Here is a 20,933-nt window from a genome sequence, read left to right as displayed (position 1 = left end):
ATTGACCACATTCTATCTTATGAGTGACACTACGGATGTTAGAGACTGACTATGGGTTCCATTGTTTTCTTTATGTGCTTTGGGGAGACTGTATAATACAAGGATAATTGGGTGGTATTTGATATAAGCTATCCATTTTTTATCGTTTTTGATAATATTTTTAGAGATTTATTGAAGGTTTCAATATCTCTATGTATAGATTTTAAGTGTCAGAGCATATGTATCTCCGTCTGATAGTAGTGTGTGCATTTTTTCTAAATATATATTTTTATCTGTGATTACTATCCCACTCCTTTTAGCTGCTTGTGAAATGATAATGTCTTTATTTTTTCTTAGACGTTTTAAGGTGTCAATGTATCTTAGATAGTGCTGATTCTTGAGGTTGGTAGTCGTTAATGATATTATCCCTTGTATGGAGCCCTTTGTGAAATCTGAGTAATCTTGTCTATAATTTGTTAGGGTTGTGTTTGTGGTGATGTTTGAATGTTTGCCGATAGCGAATTTTAGGCCAAAGCTAAGAGCATCCGTTTCAATGTCCGAGAGTGGTTTTGAAGTAAGGTTTAGAATAAGGTCTGGACGTCCCAAAGTTTTTCATTTGCTGTTTTTTGATAAATTGAGAAAGTTTGTTTTCCAGTTTAATGGTATGACGGGTGTTAACTTTTTTGATAGATTTGTTTGTGTTCTTAGTTTAGCTGGGTGTTTTCTTGTAATTTTGTTGATAGTCAGTAATTAATGTTCTGGCTTTTCGAAAGAGATGAGAGCTCCGGTGTTTTAGAAGTATTCCAGATGTTAGAAGGTATTTTTCAATCTGCTCCGGCAAAATATGGCTTTAAAGAATTTAGGTATTCATGCGGTTATGACTTTTTCTTCAGTACATTTTTCGAGAAAAATTATCTCGTTGTTGTGAGAATTTGCTGCGATTAAAATATTTTTATACATTCGGGTGAACCATTTTGACAGAATAAGTAAAAATAAAATAAAAATACAATACAGACACACACACACACACACACACACACACACATATATATATATATACATATATATATATATATATATATGTATATATATATAACACTAAGTTTTATTTTAAAACGTTTATGGAAAAAATTTCAGGTTACTGGATTATGTAGTAGAGTTGACATCTATTCAATGTAGCAGTTTCAATCACCGCCTATGTACGGATTCGGAACTGGAAGCATTCTTTTTCCACCAGCGTCGGTAGGAGCTCGATGAATACTCGGCGGATGGCGGCGATCAGGATGGTTTGGGTGTTGTGAGAGGCCATGTTTGTGATTTTTTTTTTTGACGTATGATTAAAAGAAGTAGTCCTGAGGGTCAAGGTCGGGGAAGGAGAGGGCAAGTAAGAAAAAGGGTACAGAATCGTAGCACTCCTTCTGAAGCTACGTCTGTGTCTCTTTGGACTTGTGGGCCGGTCCCGGGTCCTGCTGACATATACAGGGTCTGCTAGCGACCACGTGATTGTACCAGGGGATTGTCACACTCTTCAGCACATCCAGGTACATTTTCGTGTTGACTTTTAAACCGACTTAAAAAATGTGAGGTGGTATGATGTGGCCTTCACTCAAAAGACCATAATCGTGACCGGAAACTTCGTTGAACCGTGGCATCAAGCGTTGACCCGCCCGGATTTGCATTTTAAGTGTGCTTTCAATTATTCTGTCGTCATAATGTGGATCGGTAGAGAGGATGAGTTGTACGCCAGAGAATCTCCGATCTCGCTCATTAAACATTGTGTCACTTTCAAACATGATAGAAAGCTCCTATCGTTCGTGTGTAATTTGTATACAACGGGCCACCTAGTAGATATTCTGCAACTCAAAAGAAAACCGGTTTACATCAAACGGAAATAGAATAATGATGTCTTTTCTAGGGCGATAATTTCATTATTCCACCCTGTATATAATAAGCGAGTAGCACACAGAGGAACAGAGTAGAAAGTGAATACGAACTATTAATACAAACAAATTTGAGAACGGAGATATCTAAAATATAAGATAGCTATTTCAATTATGTGTTTGTGTAAAGATTAAATTTAAACGAGTTAAATAAAATATGCATACTCTAGTTGTAATAATATTCAATGTTATGGTCACGCTAACGAAACATATTATTTATGAATGTGGATTAAAATATACACCCACTATAAAGAAGAAAAAACTATTGAACTTAAAGAACTACAAGCATATAGAGGGGCGAGTGTAAATTGAATTGAGAAAATAAAGTCATCGAAAATCATGACAAACAAACCTTTTAGAGAAAATAAACTAACTTTTTTGATTGCAACTACATTATTTCATATTAGAAACACGACATCTGTAATGATGCGTATTTGAAGAAGAAATAGATTAATACGAAACGATTCGTTATGGTACAATATATGTTTTTCAATAAAATTTTAAACAAATGTAAAGATTAGAAATAGTAATAACTAATATTAATGGACTTTTGTGTTATTTTGTTTATGCAGACTACTGTGCTCATCTTCAGTGTTATTTCCACAAGGTTTCAGCCGATGTAACCTCCAACCTTCTTCAGGTGTATCTGGTCGAACTCAGGTATCTTCCTGTCGGCAATTTATACAGACTCCAGAACGAAATCTTTTAATTTATCCACAGCGTTAGTTTGCTCTCGTTCCGTCAGTCGATACTAAAAATACAATTGCGAATTACTAAAAGCTTATACTCGATCATAGCAGACAGAATGAGAGCAAACTGTTTCTTGGATTAAATTACGAGGTCCGTTCGAAATTCCGTATAAATTCCCAATTTCAACAGAAAGATTCCTGATTTCGATAAGATACACCTTAAGAAGGTCGGAGATTACATCGGTCGAATCATTATGATATGAGAACAGTAGTTCGAATAATGCAAATAATACAAATTATCTGTCCTCATCACAAAATCATCTGAAAGATAAGGAAACTGTTCAGTGCACGGCAACTTGGTTGTAAGTTTCTATTTTTCTTAAATTGGCTCAAGACTAGCCATGAAGACACTTGATGAAAAGGGTTAAGAAAAACAAAAATGATTATCACAAAAAACAGGTTATATTTATTGTCCGTAAACTTAAAAATACCAAGCTATATGTAGAAGGAAAGCAGTTGGAATGAAAGAGTTCTGCATGCCTGCAGTTCTTGGAGAGAAGAAATAGAGAGATATCATTGTGAAATCATACAATGCGCTATCAAAACAACTAATTGATGGAGACAACTAGACCAACAAGTAAAACGAACTAGAACAAAAGAAGCAGGGAATGTATCAGACAATTCTGAAGAACACATGCCATACTGACATTTATATAAAAAAGCAACACACGTGTCTGTGTGTGTGTGAGAGAGAGAGAGAGAAGAGAGACATGAGAATGGGGGCGAATCAAATTACACAGACGTTTCTGTATCCGATAAACAACCTACAAGTGGAATAGAGATTCACCAGACCCAATATGCCAAAAGTACCCTGCACATGGTCTGATAGTATATTTGTAGATATAGAGAATAGCCTCGGGAATAGCTTACTGAGTTATGCCATTAATTATATTTCAACGTGATTATGCTGTAGATAGTTACGTAAGTACAGCATAATTATAGTGGCTCACCGATTGATTCCCAAGCTGTTCCCCTCCCCCTGCAAGATATTCACAAAAAACACTCCTCAAGCTGCAACCATTGTCAACATTTTCCCTTACTTTCTATCTGCACCTAAAACCAAATAAAAATTAATGAGCAAAATTTCTTAAATGTAACTAGCCGTATGTAGAACATACATAGCGTAGAGCTGCCTCCGAATTTACTAAACCATGGTTGTATTCAAGTCCAACGTAATCAATGTCTTGCTGAGCCACCCCCTTGAATCACCAAATGTTACCCTATTTCCAATATTTCCGATCGTAACGATATTCTCTCACGAGCCACTTAACACCCATTAACCCGTTCACCACGTGACTTTGGACTTTGATATGTGGTAATAAACAAAAACAAATAATGTGCGAAGAATGTCAGTCTTGTGATATATATTAGACTATATATGGCTCATACTACATATATATATATATATATATATATATATATATATATATATATATATATACATTGGCGCCGAAAACCGTCCGCACGTGTTATTTTTTTTCAAAAACTGCAAATTTAAGCTAAATTGAATGTAACTGTTTAAACCACTTTTGATTTGCCTTTTATTCCTCTATGAGTATACTTGTTTATATTTGATTTTAAATTGAAGTATTCTAGTGTTCACGTTAATTTAAAAAATTAACTTCAAATTGAAAAGCCAAAAAGAAACTTCGCACAATGGAAAATTGTTATTTAAATGTAACTTTAAAATATTAATGTGGCACAAATACAACAGGAACACAATGAACTAGTTGCAACACAGCCTCGCAAATTAAATAACTTTAACCTCTAAATTCTGTCCATTCTGATTGGCGACGCTCTGATAATTCCCATGTTCTGAAATTTAGTTATTTACTTTATACACGAACGCTACCAATATTAAAATATGGCGTCACTTAGAGATATGTTTTTGTGCTCGAATTCAAGTTTATTTAATAGATAGGTAGGTTAGAATAATAAGAAGAAATAGAAAAAATCATTAACTGAACAGAAAATAATTTACTTGCTTCTTTTAACAAGGTTTTAAATAGGATACCCACTAGAAAATTCTCATTCATTTTTTCCTAAAAACGGAAAAAATAACAAGGCCGACTTCTTCTTCTTCTTTGACAACGACGAACACGCATTCGGCTAAAGATAAATAAATATGACTTTTTACCATGAGACAAACTGCGTGTACATGGGTGATGTTTGGAGATATGTGTTGAGCAAAAAAAAAGTGGTAGTAGGCAGACAAGCTCGAACTCGTACCGCGAAGGAGGAAAAGAACGTGGAAAAAAACGTGACGTGTTAGCTGTTACGTCCATCGCCACAGAGATGTAACGTATGTTTAAATTAGGGCTAGACTTTGAAAACAGGGGATGACTTTACAAAATATCGACGAAAAAAAGCGACCCCTTCGTGTAGAAAAGTATTCCGTTGAGGGTGAAGGAATTAATGTTTTGGGCCAATTTTTCGATATTTGTAGTCCGAAGGCCCAAGCTTCAAAATGATACCTATCTTTTGAAAATTTATCGCCTGTGTCGAAAGTTTAGGCAGACATACAAACAAACATACATACATACATACATACATACATTTAAACAGACAGGTGAGATTTATATAATAGAAGATAACATAACAGAAAAGTTTTTAATATATACAATTTCTCCTTTTTTTCTTTTTCTTTTCCTTTTTCTTTATCTTTTTCTTTTTCTTTTTCCTTTTCTTTTCTTCTTTTTCGTTTGTTTTGTTTAGCGTCCAAAATATTTAACTTTTTTAAAATTCTATCATTTGAATTTTAAGGTTGTTTAAAAAATCGATATTTGGACGAAATCGTGTAATGTATTTCTATGTTTCCAATTCCAGTTATAAAACAGATTAGTATCGGCTGAAAAGAGCTTGATATAGGTCCCCTATTATCAGGTTTTAAACTGGCGATACCATTGACTTATCTCAACTAAACTTCCTTAATATGTGTGTGTGTGTATATGTGTCTATAATATAAAGCTGAACGTCTGTGTGTGTGTCTGGTCACGAATAGGCTCCTATATGGTTGACTATTATGGAAAACTGATCACATATAATGATACATGTATATAGACACAGGAATTGGTATGTTTCATTTGGCATAATGGTGATTTATTAACATTGTGGGGTCTGTGTACGCGTCTGGTTCACAAAGTATGGAAATAAAAAGTGTAAAAATTAAAAAAAAACGTTTACAAGTGTTTTTGATATAGATGTACATAATACTTTGATAAGTATGTTTTAACTTAAATAGGAATGGTATAATAAAATTGTGGGATCTGCGTTCGCGCCTGGCCTCCATAGAATGGAAATATGCACGAACTTTAATAAAGACTTTTCATATCTGTCTGCGTAGGTATACTTTGATAATTCTATTTCAGTTTGAAGAAATATGTTATAATAAAATTATGGGGTGTTCGTTCGCGCCTGACCTCCATAGAATGGAAATATGTCACAAAGTTTAACAAGTTTTCTTTAATATAGATCCACAGAATATTGTGATAAGTGTTTCAGTGTGAACAGGTATGGTATAATAAATTATGGGGTTTATCTATTTTATTTCTACTTTGATCATATTTTGCTTTGGTTTTGATACTCCCAAATTCGAAGCTATCTCTTTACAACCCTTCCTTTACATAACCTATTATACTTTCATAAATCAGAGTCCATTTTTGTAGGCTGTTTTTGATCCCAGTCAACGACGGGTACTTTTGCTAGCATATATATATATATATATATATATATATATATATATATATATATATATATAGAGAGAGAGAGAGAGAGAGAGAGAGAGAGAGAGAGAGAGAGAGCTGAAAATATATGGTAATTAAGCTATACAAAAGTATCAACATTTCATCCTCGTAGGGAATTGTAAGGATATAAATACCCCCGACAAATCCGACAAGCAACTAAATCCCACCCCTTCACAGAAGAGATCCCTAGATGTAAGAGAGCTTTTTTAACTCCATTGGTTTGTTCCCCAGAACAGCTAGACTTTGGAATTCCCTTCCGGGTCCCTGCTTCCTCAACTGTACTGACACACAGAAGTTCAACTGTAACGTGACCCGACATCTTGCTGCTCAACTCCCTACGTAGTACCCTTTTAGCTTATGTCCCTGATAGCAACCCTTACATCAAAGTGGCAATGTGCCATGTTTGGGGTGAAAATGTAATAAAAATAAATAAATAAGCATTCTAGCCTGACGATTCTTTAGGGAATGAAACAGAAAATTCTCTGTAAATGCATTGCCCCTCTCGCCAAACTTTCACAAGAAACATTCGTCCATCTGAAACCACTATCAATAATTCCCCGCACTCTTTATCTATGCCTAAACCTAAACGCAAATCCCATGAACAAAGCTTCTTTCTTAGAACTGCACGCATGTGAAACTGTTTCATGTTTTCTTGCTTTTCAGCTGACTAAAATATGGTTGTCGTCAATCCAACAAGTTCTTGATACGCTGTTCCACAAATTTACCGAATTGACATTACTAACGATTACTATATTGTCCAATTGACTACTATACACTCTTTAACCCTTATTCGCGTGTGGTCTCTGAACCTTGGTACGGGGTTATGCATATGTAAAAAATAAACTATATATATATATATATGTACATATATATATATATATATATATATATGTACATATATATATATATAGTTTATATATATAGTGTATATATGTTTTCTCCGTTCTGTATCAAGAGATATTCGATACCCCCTATAAGACTAGCAAGGAGATGTAGTAGACGACTGAAAACAATGACGAGATCAGCAGAGAGAACACACAGCACCTGGAATTCCAAAATGGTCACCTATTTTAGTACTAACTAGACTCAACGCGCCCTTACTTCGGTGATTGAACGAGTGTACCAACGTGAATTTAACTATATCATAGTATATATATATATATATATATATATATATATATATATATATATATATATATATATATATATATATAATTTGACCCGTTGACAACCATAAGAATAATTTACAATGGCGATTTCCCCACCGCCTTCGTTCTTTTTTTTATTTATTCTCATTTTTTAATACATTTTTCTTAAAAATAGTCATACATTTTCTTCTACACTACCACGTAAATAAATTACCTTGAAAATATGATTTTTTTAATTGACGATGATAAAACGTATTGTTTTACTGTGTATGTTTTCAGCGTCCCAATTATTTTTTCGCGTTTAAATCTCTCAAAAAACAATTGTTTATACTTTCTGCATTTTTTCACATCGTTCATTTCTGTATTATGTTTAAGTTATTTTAATGCAATTTTCTTACAAATAAACCTATTTTAACCCCGTTGACAAACATAAGAGCATTTTACAACGGCGATTTACCCACCGCCGTCCTTTTTTAATTTATTCTCCATTTTTTAATCCACCTTTCTTAAAAACATTCATACATTTTCTTCTACACTACCAACATAAATAAAACCCCGAAAATATTTTTTTTTAATTTGCGTTATAAATAAATAATCAACTCGACAATAAAACGTATTGTTTTACTCTGTACGTTTGCAGCGTCCCAATTGTTTTGTTTTTCATGTTTAAATTATACAAATAAACAATTGTTAATGCGTTCTGCCTTTTTTACATCGTTCATTTTCGCATTGTCTTAATTAGTTTTATTGATCTTGTTGTTAATATATAAATTAAATATTTGACAAAAAAAAAAGATTTATGAAAATTTGAATTCAACTTTAGGTATCAGGGTATCTGTTCAGTGCACATTTACCAATAGGTATGGCAAACCACTTATAATTCAATGGCTGTAAGTTATTTTTACAAAAGTAAACAATTATAAACTGAACGACTTATAGAAATCGATCTATATCCTTTTTTCATTTTAATATACTTTCATAGAAATGTTTTTGTTATGTCACAAAAATCTATTTTCGTTAGATCATTAAGTGTCACGCTCATACATTAATTCTTTAGCTAATATAACATACTGACCCATCGGGCCACGGGTAGTCTAGTCTAGTATATATATATATATATATATATATATATATATATATATATATATATATATATATATATATATATATATATATGAATTCTGTATAAGAAAAAGAGGGTGTGGAAGATTTTATTAAAATATAGAGTATATTTATTTCAAACAAATAAATACGACCTTCATATTTTGTAGCGCATGCGAGTTTCTTCTCCCCGCCTGTTGCTGTCACGTTCGTCACACGTCTCTCCCATTCTATTTATTTTCTTGTGATCAGGCGTTGTGGTACACTGGACAATTTGGGCTATAAGCTATCCCTGCCGCCTCGACCTCCCGCTAACAGACCTTGTAAGACAATGACTTACTACAGACAGACATCTATCTGCATCTTAAAGTCCTGCTTTCAAAGAATCGAAATGGTTTTGTGGATGTGCGTCTACAAGCCTGGCAGTCACTCACAATCGTGTCTATAATATCAGGCAGATATCACATTACTAGATTAATGATTCGGCGGACGTTTGGTGTAAGAACTTGTCGGTTTGTGCATGAACGATGGAATAAGAGGATAAAATTGCCTGCTCTTCTTAGTCCGAGGAAAGTCTACAATCTAGGGCGCTACATTTTCCAATTCTCTTTTTATCCATGATATTGCCACTTCTGCTATCGTCTCCGATAGGTACATCGAGGAGTGAAAAATAAATATCGATCTGACGGATTGATTACTTTTTCGTTCCTATCTCTGTAAAGATATCAGGTGTCTTAGGTGCCATTATTGACCATGCCAGCTGCTGGGGTCAGAAGTGATGATGAAGAACGATGGAGAGAAGAAAGATTGGAGAGATATAAAGAGAGAATGTAAGAATACACAAATATCCCTTTCCTTCTCTCTCACTCTCACTCTATCTATCTATCTATCTATCTATCTGTCTGTCTATCTATCTATCTGTGTCGCGATACTCCTGAAAAACTGCTTCTCCATTTTTTCACCAGACGCGTATTTGAAAAACATGTAATATTGAAAAAATCAAGAAATTGCTATTAAATATGAGTATTCGTTATACGGATATTATATTCTAATAGCCGATACTGTCAGAGATAATCCAACCTCATTTATAATGTATAATATTCCATTATCACAATTAGCACCTAATTAATGGCTATGAGCAACGTGCAACACAGCACTAATCAGCGCAATATCAATTAATAAGTAATACTAAGTGTAAAAGTTAGATATGTAAGTAATCAAGCATAAATATGTTAAAAATAGAAAATCGTGAACAACCTACGAAAAAGCGAGGTAAATGTAGACACCGACTCAATATTATTTTGCATTGCTGATGACAATAATAAGTAACATTTGTAAATACGAAATACAAAAGAAACAAAGTGTATTATAATTTCTTCTATTTAAAAGCGTTGTATGAATTTGAATAAATCTGTAGTTTAGAAATAAGAAATTATGTATTTATAAAATAAACATTTAGTGGATAATTTATTATTAAATTTCTCGATAATATAACATATTCTTAGGGGATGTGTTGTTTTCTTCATCCTATTATGTGGCAAAAATTAAAAGAAAAGATGTGTGTTGTTTTAGCGGTGATACTTTAAATTTACAAGTCTCGAGGGGATCGCGTGACAGCGTTAATTGGCTAAAAGGATTTATTTTCCTCTTTGGGGGCGTTGTTTACATTGAAGTAATCAGAAGTCTCTGGTTAAATAAGTTCCTATCTACTTGCCTTCTTACAAGAGTAAAGATTTTTTTTCTTTTACATAGGCATAAACATTATCAAGGCCCAGAGGCCACTCGAGGATAAGGGTTAAGAGTTTACAGAAGTAAATTGGACAATATAGTAACCGTTATAGTGGAAATTCGGTAAATTTGTTAACTCAAGTGGAACGGCGCATCAAGAACTTATTTACGTTGGACTTGAAGACAACCATATTGTAGTCAGCTGGAAAGCAGGAAAACGGAAGACAATTCTACAGGCGTGCAGTTCTAAGAAAGAATCTTTGTTCATGGAATCTACATTTAGGTTTAGGCACAGATAAAGAGTGGAGGGACTTAATTATAGTTTTTCAGCTATACGAGTGTTTCTTATGAAAGTTTGGCGAGAGGGGCACAGATTGAAGCTCAGTCGAATACTTTCCATGAAAATAACAATAAAGCAGAGACAAACTCGCAACATCTCTTCTGTGAGATAGAGGTTGCAGGGAAGAGAAAAGGACATCTCCTACGAAGCTACGAAGTCTATTTTGAACTCTATCAAGGCAGGAGAAGTCTTTTCTAGCAGCTGCCCAGATGTGGCAACAGTTCTCCATCCTTGGACGTACCTGGCTCTTATATAGATAGAGAATTGCATCAGCAGTGAGATATCTACGTGATAGATAGAAGGATCCCACCATTTTCCAAGCGGCTTTGGCAACCGATTTGGTGTCAGTGTTTCATTTAAGATCAGGAGTAAAGGTCAAGCCTAGAAGCTTGTCAAAACTTGAGGCCTCCTGAAGACGAGAGTCATCCATTTCAATTGATGCCAGATGTGGATCAGAACGTTGATGATGCAAAGATAGAAGCTTGGTTTTAGATGCATTAAATGTAACCAGCCACTCCTTTCTCGATTGTACCACGTGCTCAAGATCAGAGGAGAGAGAATCGGAAAGAACTTGGTCGTTTACGGTCTTAAATGTGCTATCATAGATGGTCGTGTCATCAGCATAAATGTCTACGAATGATGTAAGGATGTGATTTAGAAGATCATTAATGTAGATCAGGAAGAGAGTTGGGCCCAGGATTTACCCCTGAGGGGACTCCAGTATTAATACCGTGAGCTTCTGATTTGTGTTCATCAACTACTACTCTAATGAACCTATCAGAAAGAAATGATTTAATAATTGAGAAGACATTTCCAGTTATACCGTAGCTGGAGATCTTGTGAAATAAATCTTTATGCCATACCCTATCAAAGGTCTTAGATATGTCAAGAGCAATTGCCCGAGAAAGGTTGCCCCTGTCGAGAGATTCGCTTATCCTATGAGATATAACTAAGCACATCTGCTGTAGATCTAGCAGAACGGAAACCATATTGTGTGTCACTAAGAAGGTTATTTTTACCGAGGTGGTTGATTACTTCTCTATTTAACACAGATTCCAGCAACTTACTCATGACGCACAGGAGACTTATTGGCCTGTACTGAGAGGGGGATGAGCGATCACCTGAATTCTTAAATACCGGGCATATTGATGAGATTTTCCAGGGTGATGGGAAGCAATTCTTATTAAGACAACGTTTAAACAGAAAGGTTGCCTCGGAATATTTTATGTTGGGAATATTCAGCACCCCAAAATGTGCACTCAAGATAAGACAATTTTTTGTAATCGCTTCAGTCGGAAATTGATCTCTTTTTCATCTGTCCAAAGACATGCAGATATTATATATCTATTTGCAAAAATATTAATAATTAATATCTACCAAAAATTACGAACACGTCATTCAAAACTGTAGGAGAAATGCGTGTCGTTGGTCATCCTTGATTAGAAATCATAAAAATGCCTATCGTACTCTTAACTAAAATTATCTCCACAATACCACATTTACATTAGGGATTGTATTGCTTAAGATATCTTCAAATTGATTTGAAAATTTAAAATCTTTATACATATACATATATATACACAAAGATTTTATTGGAAGGAAATAAAGATTGGCTTAAGAACAAAAAAAAATTAAGTAAAACCCTCCAAAACTTTTTTAAATAACAGACACTCGCCGTTTTTTTTTTTGTTTTTGTTTTTTTGCGGTTTGTTAAGATATTACACTTTAATCCCATTGCGAAGACCTATAAGTAAAAACGTTAAGTACCTTGTCAACTGTACTCTGCGAGCATTTAATATTAAAAATCAAACAGTTTTGCTAACTGATGACGTGCATAATTTGTCTAAAGCTTTCCTAAACACTAGCCATGTCGAATAACACTTTACCAGCAGAAATAATAAGTGTATTTTACTTTAGAAATCGCTCAAGACAAAGCTACTTGATGTAAAGAGCTGAAATACTAATTCGACGTTAAAAACTAGCCAACGACGAACGTTATATGGATAGATTTTAACCTCGAGTATAGTAATTCTCCTCCTTATTGTAACTCATATTGTTATGTCTACAGATGGTTCGAATAACATGCAATCTGTTTGTGCGTCTCCTGAACACTCATCCAGCAGAAAAAAATCGAATGTTTTTAGAGTGTGTCGAAATCGCTCAAGACAAGGTATGAAGCTAAAAGTAAAAGGGAGCTAAAAGTACTACTTCAAGCTAACAAAAACTAGCCAACCTTAGGAGTTAGTTGGATATATTTCGATTCATAAAAGCAGCAGCAATTTTTTTCCCATTTGTCAGAAATATTGCTCATGGAATGTGAGAACTAAGAAGGAACATAAGGAAATCAAGAGTTTCGAAACTGACGAAAACAATCACAATGACTACTTTCTGCTTTCTATAACTTAGCATGTAGCTGTTACAAGTTTAATATACATTTTTACGATATCAATAAAATTAGTTTCATTAAAAGAAACCCCTAACTTTAAGCTTCCATTATTGTGGACAAAGTTACTGCAGGGGACACGCGGCCTTCTCCCGGTAGACCGCAAGCAATCAATCGATTTGATTGAAAAATGGGCAATTTCACCAATTTCGATAATAATAAAATTATTGGAATTATGGAACATTCTTTAATCATAATTGAATCCCGGACAACGCCAAGTTTCCTTGTTAGTAGCATATAAATGAATACAAAAATATTTATCTGCTTGAATATCATACAAGATTAGTAACGTTTCATATATAAATGAATCTTTTTAGAAAGTATGGGAAGAGCATCATATGTCTAAAGTTTATCATTGTTGACAATAAATGCGGATATTTTGTTCATTGTTTTTATTTACGTACGATTACTGTTGCCAAACGTATCGACACATAATATAATATAGTGTATCCTGTTCTTTAGTCGCTCGCGAAAAATTGTGTGAACAATTTCCACATTGACATCAACTTGTTTTTTTTTTTGTTTTTTTTTTTATATTTTCACCCCAAACAAGGCACATTGCCACTTTGGTGTAGGGGGCTACTATCAGGGGAAACATCTACTGGGGCACTATGTAGGGATTAGGGCAGCGAGATGTTGGTTCACGTTGCACTTGAACTTATGCATGTCAGTACAGTTGGGGAAGCAGTGACCTGGAATGGAATTCCAAAGTCTAGCAGTTCTGGGGAAGAAACTACTGGAGTAGAACGATCTTTTACATCTAGGGATCTCTACAGTGTGGGGGTGGGATTTTGCAGCTTGTCGGGTCTGTCGAGGGTGTTCACGTCGTGGGGGCACAAGTGCTTGCAGTTCTTCAGAGCATTCACCATTATAATACTTGTAGAACAGGCAGAGGGATGCAACGTTTCGACGATGGGACAGAGACTGAAGTTTTGATGCCAGTTTAGGGCCTATCAGATTTGCGACTCTCTTTTGAACCCTGTCAAGGAGAGAGAGACTAGTAGCCGATGCACCGGCCCAAATATGACAGCAATACTCCATACATGGGCGAATAGTGGCCTTATAGAGGTACAGGATACTTTCGGGTGTTAGAAGTTTTCTAGCACGGTAGAGAGAGCCCACCTTCCTCGCAGCGGCCCTGGCAATGCCCTCGATGTAATTGTTCCAGCTCATGTTTCCTGTGAACGTTAGGCCAAGGAGCTTGAAAGACGTACTCTCAGCTAAAGAGTTGTTGGCCATTGCTATAGGTGGTAGAGAAGGTTTCCTGTAATTATTGAATGAAACCAGTTTTGTCTTGGTGGCATTGAACGTTACCATCCATGTTTGTCCCCATTCCACTACTGATTTGAGGTCATCCTCCAGTGTTTCTGCCATTACTTTAGATATATGTTCATTTGTTTTCCTGTCGTGCCTGCTATAGAGTGTGGTGTCATCAGCATATATACCCATCTCAGAGGCAATTTTATCGGGGAGGTCATTTATGAATATCGGGAACAGCAGAGGACCAAGGATAGATCCCTGGGGCACTCCGGCATTTATATTATATTGTTTAGACGTACGACCGTCGAGGACAACCTGGATTTTTCTCTTATCTAAGAAGGATTTAATTATGTTAAGTATTCTACCAGTGATACCGTAAGATCTAATCTTCCTGAGGAGACCCTCATGCCATACCCTGTCAAAAGCCTTAGATATATCTAGAGCTACCGCTCTGCCCTCTCCCGCTTTGTCCAGTGAATGGTATATGCGTTCAGAGATTACAGTGAGGATGTCTGCCGTGGAACGGGCTTGTCTAAATCCATATTGATGGTCGGTCAGAAGTTTAGCATCTGTAAGGTGCTGGACTAGAGCATGGTTAATTAAGGTCTCAAATATTTTGGCAAAAAGTGGGAGGAGGCTAATAGGGCGATAATTTAATGGGTCAGTTCTTTCGCCAGAATTCTTGAATACTGGTACCACAGAAGCAGTTTTCCAGCAGCTCGGAAAGCAAGATTAATTAAGGCATTTGTTGTAGAGTTTGGAGAGAACTGGAGCTACTTCGGCTGAGCACTTTTTTAATAGCACTGCTGGGATGAGGTCGGGTCCACATGCTTTGGAAGTGTCAAGGTTTTTTATGATAGCATGCACCTGAGCAGGGGTGATTTCCAGATCGTCTAGCTTGGCGTCTGTCCGCATAGGAAAGTCAGGTAGGGGGTGGTTTAAAGGGTCCAGTGTAGAGTTGGAGGCAAACCGACTGGCAAGCATGTTAGCCTTCTCGGTTGCTGAGCAAAGAACCTCGTGATTGTTGGTTAGTGGGGGAATCGTTGATTGCCCATTATTTACTACACTGTTGTAGATTTTCCAGAAGTCACGAGTTCCTAATTTTTGTGCTTCGATGCGTTTTTTAGTGGTTTCCGTAAATTCCCTCTAAGCTGTCGCTATTTCTTTCTTAACGTTACTTCTAGCTTCTATGTACTTTTGTCTGTTTGTGCACTTATTGTCTCTATAAACATACGACGGTCCTTATCAATGAAAATTTTTATTTGGCTAATCAACTTTGATGTTCTGACTTCCTTACTTCTCCTACACCTTTCATCATCTCTCACAGACTCCCTGTCTTCCTTGAATCTCTTACTCTACTACAAAAGCTGATTTTCGATTCATGAAAGATGGTTCAAAAGAAGTGTGAAACATCCCATACGTTTCCGAATCAATTTTCCCCAATTTTAAAACAGAATTTTATTGCATATTGTTCTTTTAAAGTGTCCTCATGTCCATATTGCATTTTTGAAATTCAACAACTTTGAAAAATCGGGCTTTAGTGGAGTGTATTTCAATTCCTGCTGAAATGATAAAAAGTTAGCTGCCATCTCATAAGATGTATAGCAATAACATACTGAATTTTCAAGTGTATACAAAAAGTTTACATGCCTGTACAAAAAAACTTATTTAGGGCACCTCGTACCTCATATTTCCTGTCAATTTTGTTTCCTCGGTGGAATTAGGCGTCTCTGGTTAAAGAAGTTATGATTTACTTTCCATTCTTACACAGGTAAAGGTAAACATAAGGTCGAGTTTTATGTGTGAAATATTCAGCACCTCAAAATGGACACAATGATTGAAATTTTAACTTGGTGAAATATAAATTAGTAGAACTGATTTATCCTCATGATCAATTTGGAGTTATACCGTTTTTGTTTTAATTTAACTAATGAACCCTACTTTTCAAGTTCATAACCCACTTGATGGTAAGGGCTAATAAGATAGAGGGCATGTCAGTTGGGCAATGAAGAAGATCATGGAGGATTCCAACTGACTACAATATGGTTGTCTTCAAGTCCAACGTGAATAAATTCTTGATGAGCCATGCCTTAAGTAATCCAATTTACTAAACTACTATTAACGATGATTACATGTTCTCCTTGACAACTGTATACGCATTAACTCTTATCCTCGAGTGGCCTCCGGGCCTTGACAAGTTGTGACTTCTTTGTAAAAAAAATTAAATAAATCAAATGAAAAAAAATTGATAACACATGAGGACGGTTTCTGACAAGTATTCGCAGACGCTGAATTTGAAAAATATTTTAAAGTTCGTGGTAATGTGTTTCACATATATGAACTTTGAAGGAAAGAAACTCTGTTCATGGACATTTTGCTAATGTTAGGCACAGTGAAGGATACGTGATAATTTTCTACAGAAATTGTGTGAAGGAGAGCATGAAGCTGCAATCCTGTGCCATACTGGAAGTGGATATGTATGCGTATAGACGCATACAGATATGTAAAAGATTGCAACGTTATGTAAAAGATTGTGGACTAGCGAGAGGTTGAGTTAGATTAATGTGCTTTCTAGTCATCTCCATATTTTTGTATCCGTGTGTGTCATAAATCCTAATAGTTGACTATGATAGAAGAATACAAATCACTGAGAGGTGATACTTGCAAAGGAACATTATCATCTCATACAATGCACATCATATCTATACGACATAATCACGTTGACACACCGGTTCCCATCAGATCACCGAAGTTAAGCAACGTTGAGCCTGGTCATTACTAAAATGGGTGACCAATTTGGAAAGTCCAGGTGCTGTATGTAGGAGGACGTCGACACCTCCTTGCAAAAAGCTGCAAAAACCTAACGTCGTCATCTCCCCTAACGGGGATATACATGCGACTGGGGACGCTTGTGAATTTCATACTCCCATGAAACTTCCTCCTTCGGAGAAAGCCGGTTAAACCCTGAATAGGGTTGGTGCTGATTGCACACACACACACACTCACACACAATGATCACATTACTTATAAGAAAGTGAGGGAGAGATTGATACAAGCAGTCGGGCTATATGAAGATCAACTGCCCACTGTTAAAACAAAGATAAATGAAGCGGTAAGGCCATGTCATGTGTTTATTAGATTTCGAAAAGACAATCCTGCAAGGAACTGCAGAAGGAGATGGGTATGGCTGGTGTTGAATAACATGCTCAGGAAGGCAGAAGGTCGAGCAGGTCTCAAAAAGCTGGTTGCCAAATGTGTTTTGGTGCCAAAACGGTCGTCCAGACCACTAGGCAGATAATGAGATAGTTATGAGAACGACACCGATACATAAATTATTTTGTGACAGAAATTAATCACTTCTGCAACATGCATGTAAAAAAGGTATTAACCTAACGACTGCGACCCCCAATAAAAAATAACGAATATACTAAACCTTCCAAACCATCGATCATCACTGTTGATCAAATCTTTCCTACAAGTTATACATTTAGAAGAAACCTAAATTGGAATAAATGCATAAAAGATATTGCCAAATCTTCTGCAAATAAGGCAGGCTCATTCTATATCTACAACCATTGTTCGCCAATACATGAAGCATTGTTTACAATCTGCAAAATAAGTGATAGTCCGAGTGAGCTTAGTCAGGGGAAAATGCAGGACAGTGTAAGATTTCTCAACTAAATTCGCCGATGAGATTTTTTGTATTGTGTGACGGTGAGCATTATCATGATGGAAGATAACTTCATTTATTTTGTATAAACAAGGTTATTTCCGGATGAACATGGGTGAGAATATTGCAGAAAAATAAGAATGATGCTTGAGAAAAAATATTAATTAATCATGGTGATATGTTTACGCAATATCAATATGCATAAATTAAACAGCTGATTTACTTATGCATATTAAAATGTTGTTGCCAGGTGTAAAAAAAAAAGCTATGTTTCAGAATAAGCAATCAAGATCACAATATCCTTTATTTTGATGCTTGCCTGTGATATAACGTTGCCGTTACCTTTTACTTTGATAATTCATAAAAAATAAAACTGGAATTAAATTTCAATAATCCAGGTCAGCTTTAACAAAGCATCTATTACCTTTACTTTCGGCATCATTTAAAAAAGTATCTCGCTGTCACATGTCCATCTAGCCTGGTGCGTTTCTCTTTCTTCAAACTACATACCGACTACAGCCGGCCCATTCTCGTCCTCAGTCTACACGTCCATTTTCTCCGACGTAAACTTTTCCCCCGGGCACGTGCTGTCCTTTTTCTCTTTTTTTCCTTATTCTTCTCACACGCACTTCCTAATTTGCATATGCTTTTTTTTCAGCTGCTGCTGCTAATCTTTTCGCAGCCAGCCACCCTTTGCTGCATCTGATACTTTCCTCACGCGTTCATATGCACTATGTTACAGTTAGAATCCGCATAATTTCATTGATTCACTATCTTCTTTTAGATCACCGAAGTTAAGCAACATTGAACCTGGTCAGTACTAAATGGGTGACCATTTTGGAATATGTGATGCTGTATGTGCTCGACGCTTATCTCGGTATTATTTCCATTCGTCCTAGACTTCTCCTTGTCACTGAAATCAAGAAGCGTAAACACCGGAGAGGTGCTGTTGAGGATTACGCAACCCTTTCTTAACAATTACACACTGAGCTGCCCTTACATAGAGTACCTATTATGTCTCAATACTGATTAAAGGTCATGACGGTTATAATCCAAATAGAATTATTTGATTTAATAAAATGAAATGTTTTTGGGAACTTTAGCATTTAAAGGGTCGATGATTTCTCTCTCTCTCTCTCTCTCACACGCACACACACACACACACACACACACACAAAATCCAACCAATGTATATGCAAAGTATTGGAATTTGTGATTTGTTTTGTTCTTCCAATGTTACTTTATTTTTATACCTGTGAATACGGGTGTACTCCGCTCTCATCTGCCAATGTGTAAAAGACAATAACACAGCCATAAGAAGAGAAGGCAAAGAAAAATCTACAACACACAACTCTTGTGTTATTAGATTCCCGGAAAATACCGGTTAGTCTTGCTGATAGTTAGACATGATGAATATCGTTATTTAGATTGAAAAATGTTATTGATGTGAAAAGTTATGTTTGAGAAGAATAAAAACATTTGCATTAAATAGTTTTCATGAATGTAACTTGCTGGATGAAATGTCATTCTGGTCGTGATGTTTTCACAACGAATCTTAGAACATAAACAAAGATACGAGACAAAAACCCAGCAAGGATCTTTCGGCTACGTGTAGTGATGAAGTAATGAATTTTAGATTTACACCTAAGAATTTAGTTACGTCTGTCACTGGGAGTTGGTGAGTAGAGATAGACGATGGCAGTCACGAGAGCACTGGACTGGGTAAATGAACATATGTAGTTGTGGAGAAGGGACTGGCTTGTCACCCTGGGACCAACAACTCGCAACCACAATAAATTTAAATATGAAACAACGTGGTTGCTTTAGTTTCTCGTGAGAGATATTGCTACATTTCAAGAGCACGTCGGAACAGACGAAAATTGTGATTCACAGTAAGACGTTTCTTTGTTCAGAACAAAAAGGATGTTTATTTGTCCTTCTGTTTATAAACTGTTTAGTATGTCGACACGTACAGATACCCATTATACATACACATCAACAAGAGAAACATTTATACAGCAGATAATATACTGGAAGGCGTCACACACATTCAATAGACACAAAATACATAAACACAAATAGACGACACGTTAACAAGATAAAGAGACTCATTATGAATAATTCACATGTAAACACTCGTTATGTAGCGCAGTATACAACACAACATTGGAGTCGCCGAGTTGTTGAGCGGAGAAAACGTGATCTCACATTTATACACGGGCAAAATTTTTGGCATAGTCCTGATATATTCCGATGACCACATGTGGTTCAAGTTTCCACATCTCTACTCAATTAATATAACTTTCTTGGGAATAATAAATATTTGAAAGTGTAAAATGAAATTAAATAAAATGTAATAATATAAATAAAGTTCACAGCATTCACACTTCCTCAGAGGAAATAAAATCCCCGTCAGGCATACTTGCACAGAGGAAATAAAATTCATGGCGCCAAAAACTTACTATTTACATTCTTACTCTTTTCATAACAGCTTCAGGTCTAAACGAATGGTTTCTCCTCCATTCTTTGAAATAAGTACACACTTCTCAACTAATGTTGTATGTTAAATCTGAGGCACGATATTTGAGTTCTTAAGTGCTTGTGACATCACGTGGCGAGAAGAGAGTAGCCGTTCGTCCTCTTTCCCGCTTGACTTCAACGAAGTAAACGGATCTTCCGGTTTGGGTGTTACAGTTAATTGTCCCATTACTGCCATGACCCATGCAAAGATTTTGTTCTAATAGAAAGAAAGGTAAGATTAAAAAAAGGGGAAAAGAGAGAAGAGAGAAGGAAAAGAAACGAGCAGATAAAATACGTATGATGTATATAAAG

General features: G+C 35.8%; 1 pseudogene; it reads left to right on the top strand.

The window, feature by feature from the left end:
- The first annotated feature begins 17,133 nt into the window (after positions 1-17,133).
- Positions 17,134-17,252, top strand: LOC145277342 (5S ribosomal RNA; annotated as a pseudogene).
- Positions 17,253-20,933: the final 3,681 nt, after the last annotated feature.

The sequence above is a fragment of the Euprymna scolopes genome, chromosome 5 (assembly GCF_053919585.1).
Source record: "Euprymna scolopes isolate OS-2025 chromosome 5, ASM5391958v1, whole genome shotgun sequence".
Taxonomy (NCBI): Eukaryota; Metazoa; Mollusca; class Cephalopoda; order Sepiida; family Sepiolidae; genus Euprymna; species Euprymna scolopes.
Note: the sequence above shows the minus strand (reverse complement) of the source record. Positions and strands in the feature narration are given on the sequence as shown.